This window comes from Poeciliopsis prolifica, unplaced genomic scaffold (genome assembly GCF_027474105.1).
Source record: "Poeciliopsis prolifica strain line A6 unplaced genomic scaffold, Auburn_PproV2 SCAFFOLD001, whole genome shotgun sequence".
Classification (NCBI taxonomy): Eukaryota; Metazoa; Chordata; class Actinopteri; order Cyprinodontiformes; family Poeciliidae; genus Poeciliopsis; species Poeciliopsis prolifica.
In genome coordinates this window covers 15,264,200-15,278,653 of record NW_026562376.1, presented here as the reverse complement: position 1 = coordinate 15,278,653, position 14,454 = coordinate 15,264,200, and the positions used below count along the sequence as shown (strand labels likewise).

The window sequence follows — 14,454 nt, the reverse complement described above, 5'->3', positions numbered from 1 at the left end:
AAACCTGCAGCAATCCCATTTAAAAAGAAAATTAATTATCAGTAGTCAGCCTGAGGTACAAGTTACAAATCACAATGTAAAGAAAAAAGTGTCATGTAATGGAAAATTGGAATTTGTAAGAATGTATGCATAATCAGAATAATAGTCAAGACAGGTTCTACATACTATAAATTTTTAGAAATGAGCTCATCCAAACTAAATCAGTAATATTGCTCAACAAGTGAAATTCGTTGATACTTTACACACAGAGTGATAGATTTAATGTACTTTTGATGATTTTGACTAACTAATGAGAACCCCAAATTCAATTCCTTGGATAATCAAATATTATATAAAAACCCCCCAGCAATACAGAAATGTCATCATGCTGAAAAGTATTTTCATGCATTGCACAGTACATGCATTCAATACTTAATTGGGCCTTCTTTGCATGAATTACTGGATCATATGAGCTGTAATGGAAGCCCAGCTTGCACAGATCTTCTATGAGGTTCTGGTCAGGGCAGTTTGTGCCACTGTGGTCACAGATTCAGCTTTTGACACCTGTGGTAGTGTGGACAAGTGCCAAGTCCTGGAAAATAAAATCAAGCATCCCCATACAGCATTTCAGCAGTGATCTAAATTTTTCATTTTCTAGGTTGAGCAGAAATTGGTTCAGCTGGCAGATAACATGGCACCCATAATGATTAAAGATGGCAAATTTTGGTTTGTGTACCTCTTTACTATTTTCCAAAACTTTGCGAACTTGATTTCCAAATTAAATGGAAAACCTGCTGTAACCTGTAAAGAGGACTTTGGACCACTAAACAGTCCGGGCAGGACAATTCGGACATCTCTGGTTCAAGAGCGACTTGACACAAGGAATGTGACAGTTATCTTCCCTGATACAATCTTCTTGAGGCTGCGGTTATGTTTGTTGCTCGTGGACTTTTCCCACGTTTTCTTTCCACTCAACTTCTTTTTTAAATGCATCACTGAACAACGAGCCATTAGCAATGTCTTTGTGTGTCTTGTGGAGGGTGTCACTGGCCGTCAAACTACATACACATACTGAAAAAACAGAAATACTGGTCTGATATTTAGTTTACTACATAACTAAATTCTGAGTTTTAATAGCTACAGGTCATAATGATTAAAATTGAAAAAAAACAACTTTTTTTTATCATTGTGTTAACATTAACACAATGAGGTTAGGAATATGCAGGGCAGTAACATAACATCAATTTTGAAACCGATTAAAATGCTTTATTTGCCTTTAAATCCCAGTTCCCATTAGTTTGACTCAAACTATTAAACCTTTGAGGTCACCTAAGATGGAAGATATCTGATCAAGACCAGCGAGGCTTGGCGTCACTTCACTGAATCCAGGATGAGAATTAAAGGGCAGTGGTCATTAAACCTAGTCTCCTATTAACTTGTCAGCATGTAGTAACACCTCCACAGCTGTTTGTCCTTTATGCAAGTAGGTGGAGACGGAGGCGATGCCAGCAAACTGGGCCCTGCTTGTGTGTCTGACGTAGATGGAAACCAACGGCTGCATTCCTTCGGTCTGGTTAGACAATGGTTTACTATTTCTGCTCCCATCACAGTCACCTTTCTTCCTCCTATACAGATACTACACATCTAGAATTTAAAATTTGCAAACTTACTCCGAAAGTAAACTCTTAGATGCACGTCAGCCAACAAACATGGAAGGGAAGTTAGGATAACAGCTTGACTTGTGTTTGCGTTTTCAAAAAAAAGAAAAAGAAGAAAAAGAAACTACATGTATAAAATCACTGACGTCATTATCCATGTGACAAAAGATGCGCAACTCATAATCTGATGAAGTAAGAAAAAAAGTGACATTTATGTCAATAACTGATGCAAACAGATAAATCAAGGAATGCAAAGGCTGTTGGGGAAGAACGTGTTCAAAATTCAAAGGAGTACAGTACTGACGTCATATCACGCCATCAAGACTCCGTTCCTGTGTTGAAGGTCAAGATCACAGGTCACATGCTACTACAAGTTACAAATATCTGGAGTTATGAAAAAATGTAACTGCATGTTTGGTTAATAAAATATGTCATCAAAATGAAAGGGATTCATTCAGAGGGAGCATTAAAAAAAGAAAAAGAAACCTGATGAGAACTGTTGGCTGGCTGGCTCAACAGGTTGGATCTGAAAGTCTGCTGACAAATTCCACCTGCTTTAAAACAAAGAAGAACAACTGTGATTCCAGGCGAGCAGCAGATTAGTCAGGACCGTAGCAGAGGCGCCTCGGATTCCTGCCAGCAGCACCGGTCCCAGGCCAGCGGGAGGACACCGCAGCACATCGCACCTGAGATCAAAGCTAGGACAGAGGTCCAACTATGTTTTAGACAAAGTCAGAGCATAAAAAGCAGACACTGTCCAAGCCGGTCTTTAAGAGCTGTCGCTGCAGCATTCTGGGCTTGTGGGAATGTGTTTAGGTAAGGTCTTAGCTAGTGAAAACAGTGCAGAAGGGAGTTTCTCAGAGCCCAATGGGTTGTGTCTGTATGTCCAGATAAAGGTCAGCAGTTTCAGGAGACACGACTATCTGAACTGAATGACTTGTGTTGCAATATGAAATCCAAAACTATTTAGAAAAGTGTGGCATTTGCTTGACATTGTATAAAGACTATAACAAAGTTGAGAAAGACACAAAGAAATTGGACAGTGGGCTGAATAGAACAATTTTCAGTTTGATTGTGCCTGGCTGGTTAGAAAATAAGAAATGGGCCTAAACCCAGGCAAATCGCAGTAACAAAACCTTTGGGTGTGGACGATGTTAAACCCCCTTTATGCTCCCTTAATACGTGCAAATAGGTCCACCCATTTTCTATTGCAGTTCTGAGATAGATTCCAAATTAAGGTAGTCTTGAATATGTACATTCTCACAAAAAAAAGCACAATGATTCATACAGAATCAGCCTGCAGGAGCCTGGATGCTCACATGAAGCATATATGAACATTTACTGTGAAGAGACTCAAACTCAGAGGAACCGCAGTGATTTAAGAAGCTTTTTAAAAGAGTATTTTCTACAAACTGTTGAGACATGTCTGAAGTTAACTCTGACAGGGAGAGTGACTAAGGCTTTCTGCATATAACAGTATGGTTGAACACACTACACCAAAGTCACTATTTTGTTACGTTTTTAACCTCTCATGAAACGAGTAAATTTAGAAATCTCAGAGTTGGGGTAAACGTCTACATTCTCTACCAAGGGACATTTAGTCATGCTGGCCTCACTGACTGATAACTATGTTAAATAAAATAGTTTCTTTAAAAGACCTCCTATTGGCCACAAAACTTTGATTAATACAGCTGAAATTATACAACAAACACACTGTGTGATGAGCGAGAAATTCAAGGTACGTAATTAACCTTCTACAAGGGACTGACAGACTTTGGTGCATGTTGTCTCCCCATTCTCTATCAATTTCTCGGCTAATTATCGTCAATTAGTACCACAAAATATATACATTTTTTAAAATTGTTTTGTGTTTACAAAACTTTAATAATAGAGTGCCTCAGACATATATTGTGAGTCACAAAATGCAGAATTTAACTTTCTCTTTTACTTAGAAAGGTGACGGCACCTAATTTTACAGACCAGTTTAGGCATTTACAGAGTGCTTCAAGCACCAGCGCTATTCATAAAAACTAAACTCAAGTCTGCTTCTGCCTTCTCTTTCCACTTATTCTCTCCATTCCAGCCTCACAGCATTTATCATTCAGCGTTTCTCTCCCTCTCTCTTACTTTTCTGCTTCATCTCTTCTTCGCTCAACATTCCTGAAGGGGATGGGCAGCATGCAAAGACATGCCTGTGCTCTTTGCAAAAACGCTGCCTAAACAAAGGAGAGGAGAGCTAAAGCAAATGAAAAGGATAAATACTTTAAGTTTGTTCAACCTGGCTCTTTGTGCTTGTGAATTTGATCATGTAAGCAAACACGCTACGATTGCAATTTCTGCAGCATTTACCACCAGCAACGAGATTATTGAAAAATACTTGTCTGCCCAATTGCATCTGCATACATGATGAGTAGTCAAGTTACACCATATGTTGAAATGTTCAGCTCTTCTTTTCTTTATGGCACAGAGTTATTTTCATGTTTGCAAACCAAGAGGAAAAACTTGAAAGGTTTCTCTCCTTATGGTTCATGGGCCTTTTGCAGGAAGACGGGAGATGAGAAATACCAGACTCTTGTCCAGACATATAAATCACCATCTCCACGGATACTATATGAATCTCTGTCGAAGAAAAAAAAGTTGGAAAGGAAGAAGAGGAAACAATGGGAGCTGGTACAGAACAAAAAGAAAGTGCGAATAAAGTGAAGTGAAAAGGTGACAAAAGACGATTAACCCTAGATCACAGAGGTAAAAACCAGAGCAGAAAGACTAGTTGGATTAAAAACAGTTTGGACAATAAGACTGAAAGAGCTTGCATCTGGGTGGGAGCCTGTCACGACATGCCCTGCGCTCCTGCTGAACTCCTCCTCCCGACATTCCTGAGAATAGGAGAGTCTCTATCCATCGTGATCTGCCATTTGGGGAGCCCAACACCTGTCAGTCAAATACTGAACCACACACTCAAACAGGGGCTATGAGTCCAATAGGTCAAGGGCACAGTCATCCGTAACAGATTAATAATGAGAGAAAGTGAGTGATAAACTATGCAGAAGAGATAAGAACAATCCTAAATTATCCATTGCTCAATCAACCTTCTGGCAATTTGTCTCAGACTTGGGAACTTTGCGCTCGTCATGAAAACACGATCAGTTTCAAGTAGATGTCATCACTAGTGCTGGGCTGAGTAGCGTTTGTATTTAAAGTTTCAAGATTTTTAAAAATGGACTTCATAGAAACAGAATCATAATGAAATAATCAGAGAAAAATATTTACAAATGAGACAACCATTTTTTACGATAACTTATTTGAATAATTCATTAAAAATATTTCACTACAAAGATACTTAAATTGATAAACAGTTATATACACTGGCACAATATATATTGCTTACAGGCAAGGAAAGACAAAACTGCAAGAAATTAATTCAAAATGGGGGTACAGGTTTTTAAAGGCTAGTTTGCCCCAATTTAATGTCTATCTGTAGCAACAATTTGTCACTAGTGGCCTCTGGCAAAAGTACAGTTTAAATAAATGTGTTTTCCCACCTTGTGCTAGTAAATTTCCCCATTACCACTGACGTGTCTTTTCTTTTTTGCTACGCTGCTTGTAAATTGTTTACACCAAATAGGCTCCTCTCTCTAGTCACATGCCTTTTCACACTGAACTGAAAAGCGAAACTAATGCCTTGAGACTGATTTTTAAAAAGAAATTTCAAAAACAGGGATAAAATAGTTGATTGATAAAATTTTTTTTTTTTTAGCTTTTTTTAATTTTTTTAAATTTTTTATTTTTTTATGTCCAGCAGTTGACTGGCAGACCAACCGGTGAAATTGTGCAGCATCAAGAGAGTTTCCACCATGCCTACAATGCGACAGTCCTCAGGCGTGAAAACGTAAAAAAGCCTTTATCCTGCAAATGGCCACAGGACTGTGCACAAGGTCACTTGTTCAGCGTTGGAGATTAACCACATGACAGTGTGAAGTCATCCAAAAAAAAAAAAAAAAACAGGTGCGGCATCAACTCAGCCAGAAAAAGGGATCAAGAAAAAGAAAATGCAGCTTGGGAGCCACTATTTTTCCAATTCATGCATATCATGTTATGACTTCAAATTTCTGAAAGAAACAGATAATCATCCCCCATAGCTCAAAGTCTACCAAAAATTTTAATAACCCAGCAAAAAAAAGAAAAAAAGAAGAAAGCAGCAGAGACAGACAGGAATGTCTCTTTTCTTGGGAAGTGTGTGATAACTTTGGCATGGAGACTTGGAAACTTCCATGTTTGCAGATATCTCCAAGGCAGATAAAATTCTGAACATTTCTGATCCAAAGCAAAACATTACCACCAGATTACAGCTTCATGAAACAACAGTGCACAGGATTGTTTGGGCATCAGGCTGTGACAGCATTCCAAACCTGGTTCACAAAGTATTTGGTTTTGGGCTCAATACTGTCATCTGCTGGTCTAAAACGTAGATGCGCAAGAACTCTCAGGCAGTTAAACAGAACACATTATTTTCAATGTAAAGACTGACAGAGATTACACTTTGCTTCTTCAAATATATTCATAAATAGACACCTATTTCCTTTTCAAAAAACTGATTAAAAATGTTACAGAAGCGTGGATACTTGCATGTAACCGTGAACTGGAAACCAAATCATGATGAATGCACAGACAGCACATATATATATATATATATATATATATATATATATATATATATATATATATATATATATATATATATATATATATATATATATATACACAAACTAAAATAAGGAAATGTGAGAACCACAAAGCATAAATAAGTGTGGGTTTGGGGAGCTGGAGCGGTGGGTGTTGGTGACGTAGGAAAGCGGTGCAACTGGAGAGGCTTCAGTCAGACATGCTGATGTTTTCTGAGGAGAACAAAACGCAGACTGTGTGTATGTCTGTGAGAGGTGGTGCAGCGCAGGATACGGTGGAGGGGATGGAGAGAGGAGAAAGAGCATCATGGAAAGAAGAGGTGGCGGGGAGCGGTACTGGATTGGACCCATGTTTGCACAGGATGTACAGGGTGGAGCATCAGAGTGTACAGGATGAAGTGTTGAGGTGAACAGAGCACTCTTTTCAGAATATGAGAAAACATTGGTTTAGATCATCTGATAGAGAAACACTCTGTACAACCAGGGTTCTTATGTATTATTCCTTATATTTTCAAATTGAAATGTCCATAAATATGACATTTTTAACATATAATAAAAACCTTCACTATGCAGCTATGGTAAATATTTTACATAATAGTCAGGCTTTAAGAACATGGATGGCTGGATGGATAATAGACAAATTAAAGACTAGGTGGAACTGAACAACCACCAGATTGAAAAATGGATGGATCAACTGAAGGAAGAATTTACAGACAAAAGATGAGTGGACAAGAAATAAGACATTGATTGATTGACAGAAACTAATGGTTAAAAGTATGGAAGTACCAATAGCTGGGAGGATAAATGGACAGCTAGATGAAAAAACGAACGAACAACTGCTATGAAAACTCATGGGAGGACAGATGGTCATCTGTGAAGCAAAAAGGAACGAGAATAAAGTCTTGAAAAGTAAAATTTTTCCAGACTCTTAGTACTTTTTTTTGCACTTCTTCAAAACTGAAATAAACTTAAATCAGCTTCCAATCTTTTGAAGAATCGGTGTTGAAACTGGTGACGGGTCTCAAAGGCAACCGGAGAAAGAGAAGTTGGTGTGAGGACTCTTCCCCAGATTGGGGTGCTCTCTCTGTTCAAGGTCATATTTCCAAATCAAGAGGAACGCAACCATATGTACCGTAAACACACAGCTGCACATGAAGCAAAGGCACAGAACGATCTGTTACCAAATTACATATAGCAAAGAATAAATGACAATTTTTCAAAATCCAATAATCAGTGCCTGAGAACCTAAACGTGCATCTCTGAACTTAACAGAGCATTAGCATCATAAATGTGACAATCGTGTGGCTCGGTGTCTCCCCGAGGTCAGCCATAATGACCGTCAGCACAAATGATCATGATTTAAAGAAAAATGACAGATAAGATCAGCACGCCTTCGTTAACAGTATATGCTAAATTACATTAATCTGTTACATGCCTCAGCCTGTTTCGAGGTAGATTACGTAACTGTTCGCCTTCTCAGCCTGCAACAAAAGCAACAACAGGCAGAGCTGAGGGATGAAACCAGTGTGTTTAGGGACTGGGTAGGGAGGTAGAATCTGTCCTCAAAGGAAATGTCTCCCATTTCCTGCACCAGCAGACGGTGCTTGACTTAATCAGACAATCTGGCATGTTCGTGTTTGAATTGTTATTTTACCCCGGCCAATGCCCTGCTGAACTTTAACCCCAGCAAAGAACAAGTTGACCTGGAGTGAATTTGCTAAAGGACTGATAAGTGCTTAAAAGTCATCAAGGTGAAGCTTTTAGCTGGCTGTTATACTTAGATCTACAAAACTGAACATACTTTTAAGTAAATGCTATTTTGGTATGCCAAAGTGCTTCATTTTTCTGTAAGACCTCTTCATTAAAATAAAAACCATGATGTAAGAGCATAAGGATAGTTTCTTGCACTCCTCGATTTGGCTAATGACGCAGGGTCTCCAATAAAAAAAACACTCCTGCTGTTCTCTGCAGTTTCTAATTATAAGTTTCACATGACACGGTGGGAACTTTGTGCGTTCACAGACGTCATTGTGTTCTGTACAGTAGCTATCTATGAAGAGCATTGCTGAAGTCTTCCCAGCGGCCCCCACCCAGCGTCTGGCAGGCTTGGTGAAAAACCCCCACAAAAAACAGCCTCACATCTGCTGCTCTGCTTATCATAACAGCCACTCGGTCAAACAGGGAGATCAAGGACATTTTCAGAAAACAGTACAGTCAGTTCTTTTCAGTCCACACACACACACACACACACACACACACACACACACACACACGCGCACACACACACACACACACACACACACACACACACGTAAACCAAACCTCTGAGTGGAACGGTTCAAAAAGCTAATTAGTGCTTCAAAATTAGCCACAAAAATAACCATCAAATATGCTCATCATCTATAACTCAATATTCAAAGTTTTAGCTCAATTTGTTTTACTCAAGCACCCGGAAATGGGAGTACGATATAAAAACTACTAAAAACTACAACTTCCTCAGTTCACAAGAGTGTTTTTTCCCCAAAAATCCTAAGAAAGAAGGGTCAAATAAGGAAAAGGATGCATAGTGTGCGGGGAAGCGGGGGGAACAATCTACCGTGATGACTAGACAGCATCATCCCACCATCTAATCGCAGAGGAAACTCTGCTCCATTGTGTGAGCTTGATTAACACAAGGAGTGATGAAAGCGTAGGAAGCAGTCACACTCAGGAGCTCGCAAAGAGGTGAGAAGAAGCATGTGACCGAGTGAGGCTGAGAGCTGACGAAATCATCCCAAACAAGATGATGAGCACATTTTAATCTCTAATGAGCTTAGATTAACTGGCTGTTAGCCATGTTGATGTAATTGATGACTAAGGTGAATTAAAAAAAAAAATATCCTTTGCAATATATCCTTTTGGCTGGCAAAAAGGATCAAGGTGCTACACTTTGAGAGATGAATCACAGTGTCCGTACCAGTAATGACTGCTCGCTGTAATCCAGGTTTACAAAGTTTGAAAAAGTTGTCAAATGTGCAAACATAATAGCAAAGAATGAGGTATTTAAGAGTCAAACAGAAGCCCTTAATCATGTAGTGATGAATGAAAACCAGAACGCTGAATACGACTCATCTAGTTGAAAATGTCATGTGAATGTTATTAATGACTCCAAGTGATGAAACTCTTCCCACAGCAGGCCTGATGTGCCCAGATGGCTGGTCAATGACGGGGGCTGAAGGAAGTGGGTGGAGGCAGATGCGGCTGTGTAGAAGCAGAGACGGAGAGGGGAAAGGGAGACAGGAGGTCAAATCAATACAGAGAGAGAGAGGAAGAGTGAGGGTGGATGATGGTGCTCCTCACTTCACTGACGCACACATTTGTTCACATCCCCCCCACCACAGATCCTATAAGCTCCTCCTGTAAGTTAACGGGATCAGTGGTTATTACCATCATGACTCACGTAAGCGTGCGTTTCAGCATCTTCGTGCCGTAGACGTGAGGTGTAAACAAGGCTCTGATTGGCTGAGGAGTATCTGGATCCCACCTGGGAAGATGTGCTTACAGAGCGACATCATCTCTCAGAGGGGGGATGGGAGGGATTCTAGTGCAGTGTGTGCACATCTGTCTGCAACTAAAAAAGGCTGCAGAAGACATTTTAATGAACCCACTGAACTAAAAGGAGAGGACATAGTTTCCAGTGGCACACAACTACAAAATTACACAGCTTTCCAGACAAACGTGCGCAGGGCAGCGTGTGTGGTGTAGTTTAGTCTGAAGCAGAGCACAAACGAGGAAGTTTTAACTACTTAACACCATTTTCTCTATTAACTTATGCTGCGCCTGACCAGCACCCCGCCTTCCTTTCACCCCGCCGCCGGACAAACGCGATAAACAGGAAGTGAGGCGCCCAGGCCCTTTCCGTTTCCCTGTAAATGGGCCTCTTGTTCTCAGAAGGTACACTGAGAAATCATGGAATGCTAGAACAAAAACTACCACGGCCGATTTCCACGCTCACCTTTCAGAAGCCTGGAAACGTCTCAGAAGAACGCGGTTCTTGGTCAGGATTTCTGTCCGACCCTTTTCCTGCCACCTGACCAACAGACAGACTAAGACAGCACAATGGAGACATTATTGACTCAGTTGTAATATATTTTTAATGTCTCCAAAGGGGCGCCCAATGTTTTCTTTCCTATTTGACTTTTAAAGTTCACCTTTGGGTTTTGTGGACACAAGAACTGTTAAACACACAAAAGACCTCCAAAACAAAAACACCTGTGCTGCTTTTTAATTTAAGTGTGCTGACGGGGGGAATCTAAAAGTGGAGGTGAGGTTAATGCAAGGCCATCTTTTTCTCCTCCTGAGCCAGCAGAACAAGGCTACTTCTGAAAGTCTACACACGCACACACACACACGCACACACACACTGCATTATGTAATCACTCCATTGTATGAAGCGGTCTGACCTCTGCAGTGTCAGACCGTAGTGAAAATCAGGAGAGACAGTAGTGAGTAGGCCTGTCACAATAACAAATTTTGCTGAGCAAATAACTGTCTCAAAAATGATTGCGATAAATGATAATATTGTTTGAAGACCTTTTTACACCGATTTAATGGAAACGATGTAATAATGCATGAAAATAAAGACAGATGCACTTTATTTTCAAAACAACACTTAACACTTGCCTCGATTTTCCCTTTACGACAGTCTTAGAACGTTGGGCGTTCTAAAAGTGGAAGCACAGCAAAGTTTCTTCTTTGTCCTTTTGAGTTTTCATCCTTAACTTCATTGCTGTTGTGAAGGCAACAGAAACAACTTCTTCAAAATCAGCATTCATGCAGTTTCTTTGATGAAACAGAAAAATGCTTTTAAATTATAGAACTGATTTTACTGTGTACTTAATCATTGTTCTGATTAAGTACAAATCAAGAAGTTATCCAATCCTGCAAGGCTCTATTAGCAAAATGAAAACTCTGTTTTTCCTCTAGACATAAATCAAGACTTTTGTGTTGATTTAATTCGGGGCCGTGTGAGCGTCGGGCCGTCCCACGACCCTGGAGTCCGATGGGGTAAGGGCGGGGAGACATCAGTTACTTGGCGCTGAACGGCGCCCTGACTGAGTTGCACGTCTCAGCTGGGTGGAGCAGCCAGGCCTGTCAAAGACAGACTAATAAGAGACACATGGCAGCCAGTAGGGTCCGCTCTGCCGGCCCAACACACTGTGTAAGGACACACTCAGGGCTATTGTTCCTCAGCAACACATTATGACATTTAACAACTGATCCACAGCTAGCAAACGCAGAGATAAACACACGCTCTTGTCATGTGCCGGGGCCTGGATGTTCCCATGTTTCAGCAAAAGGGCAAAGATTGTTAAATAGATATTAAAACCAATTGATCCAGAAGAAACAGAGAAAGCTGCATAATTTAGTACTCATCTATCATTAATATAAACAAAACAAAGGTCGGTTTGCAATATTTGAAGTCTCATGAACTTGAAAGTTTGCATGCCAATCTAATCATCAGGATTTCTACAAATTTCACCCCAAAATGTTGCAGTATTTCCATCAGTTTCTCTAATATTTGTCACATGAGCACCAAACACTAACCTAGTTGAGTTTTATCACCTCCAAGCTGCAGAGATAGAGTTAGCTTTTGGATTTGGCTGATAGTAAAGGACTGCTTTACTGTTTTATTGTCTTACATTGACTTTATTTTAAAATCTAGAAGACATTTCTAGATTTGTTCTCTAAATCAGTGCCTTTGAAAATATAAATCTCTAAAATACAGGTCTGTTTGGCATCTAAACCTGACACCAGTTCATAAACCACACATCCACCTAATAAACCCAGATCTAAGAGCGTATGTGGGCCAAAAACAGCATAAAAATGGTTGTTTTGTTATGCCTGAGTTAATCTATGTTATTATCAGGAACCCAATAATAAACAACTAAGGAGAGCCTGTGAGGAAACCCTGAATATTCAGCTGCTTATTCAACACCTGAGTGATGGAGGGACGCATCGGAAAAGAGAGCAGAAAACTTGTATTTATCACAAGTGAGATTACCATTGCATCATTTTTTTCTTGCATTTCTGCATTTCATCCTCAAGCTGTGATGCTTTGTGTCTCCTCCAATTCTGCATAAATAATAATGATCTCTTAAAGCTGTTATTTTATAATGATCACCTTATGGAGCACCAGCTGTCTTGTCTTAAGAATGGGTCAAATAAGGAAAGATTCAATAGAAAAGACAGAATTTTGGTTTGCACACATTATGGGCTGACAGGATTCATAATACTCATTTAGCTACATTTTAATATTTCAGCATTTTTAAAACTCAATTCTAAACAGCACAATCATTTATTTTGTACATACACATTTTATTTTTGCCACTGAAATCTAAATTGTACTCTGGACGGTAAATCTGTCACCAGTAAATACGTGGAGCTCTTTTGAAGAAAACCGCAGAAAAACACTGAATGCACTTAGCAGCAACCTGATGTTGCTTCATTCTCTTTTTAAACAATCTCTAGAAAAAGAAAATTGATTTGGTTCAGCAGACTGTTTCATTCATAACACGATTCATAACAGATGTTTTTTAAATTTACTATTGTAATGAAAAAAATCTATAAAACTAACCACCATTTCCCTCCTTCTCCTCCATCATCACAATGTTCAAGCCTCTCTGTCTCAGCCGTCTGATGTACGTCACAAAGACCTGCATCAGTTCTGGGCATGAAGCACAGGGAAGGTGCAAGTGGCCAAATCTTTTACTGGCAAGGAGAGTCTTGATGCACAGAACCTGAAATATAACACCCTGATGAATATTGCTTCCAAGCAGACCTTCGCCATTTGCAATATTACACACAGTGATGGAAAACATGCCTATGGCATTTATTTACTTCTCCAAACCTCTTACAGGTGTGACAAGGTCACTTTCTCAGTCTGTAAGTCTAATATTTGCTCCCAACCTACTCCAAGAAGTTTCAGGCATTTAATTAAGAAAACTTAAACAGGCTAATTATTTCAGTATAAATATCAAATCTTGCCTTTATAGGAACTAAAGAGCTAATTTTAATGTGTTGCTCACTAATAAATGGGAGGAACATAGAGTGGGGAGTCATTTTTTAAAATCACAATAAGCCACAGAGTTAAAGATCAAATAACTGTTTCTCTTCAGATTCAATGGTGATGCCAGAGGTGCAGCGTTTGTATGTTCAGCCAAAACAGCAATATTAAATCGTAAATGTCAAAATCGGCCCAAATTTTCACATTTGTCCTTGAATCCCTAGAAAAAAAAATTCAATCAACCAACCAGAAATTGTAATCAGCCATTTTCCTCCCAATTACCAAAAATTCGTAATAAAGGAGGTCATTTAATCACAAAAAAAATAACTTTCCCTATTTATGTCACACACAGAAGCTCTGAGCTCCCAAAATCTCAGCATGTACATTAAAACACTTTTTTGGAGATCCAAAAAAAAAAACAACTAATGCTTGAACAGATTTTTGGTGACCTTTGCAATCATATCATATCTTGATCTTAGATTCAAGCTCAGGTGGTAATCGGCTCATTTGGATCATTTCAAAAGAAAGAAGAGTGAGGAAAATGTGGGTTCCGTGTCTTTCATGGATGAATATGAATAATCTGATCATTTTACCTGTGAAATTCAAAGCTACTACCACTACAAAGGAATCAGGAGGATGAAAAAAGTTGGAATCAACCCAAATGGGAATCAGCAGGTCAACAAAATGGGGTCAGTGCATCTTTGCAAAAAAAATAAAAAAATAGATTAAAGCTATAAAACAACCTTCCTGAATCATCTGCGCTTCAATACCGCCTCAGTGAGTCTTACAGCGAAGCTAACATGTTGCCTCTGATTTACAAGTCCACCACCAAAACAGTCGTTGCTCATGCTCAAAGCTGTATAGAAGTGTAAGCATCATTCCTGAAAGGGAATAATGTTATCCAGCTGTGCAATGCGTCTCTGCGTTAAAGCTACAATTTTACGCTCACCATCAAAACGCTCCCCAAGAGTTATATTTAGACTTTATACAGCCGTTAAGGCACCGCCGGCCTCGCCAAGCCTGCAACCACAAAAGAGGAGAAACAGATCCTTTCTGCTCCAGCTGCCACAAAGTTTAGCATAAAGCCTTT

The 14,454-nt window shown here is 39.5% G+C and overlaps 1 protein-coding gene across 3 annotated transcripts in view; it reads right to left on the bottom strand.

Annotated features, from left to right (window-relative positions):
• Positions 1 to 14,454, bottom strand: part of mob2a (MOB kinase activator 2a) — a 61,050-nt gene that overhangs the window by 14,529 nt on the left and 32,067 nt on the right. The window lies entirely within an intron of this gene.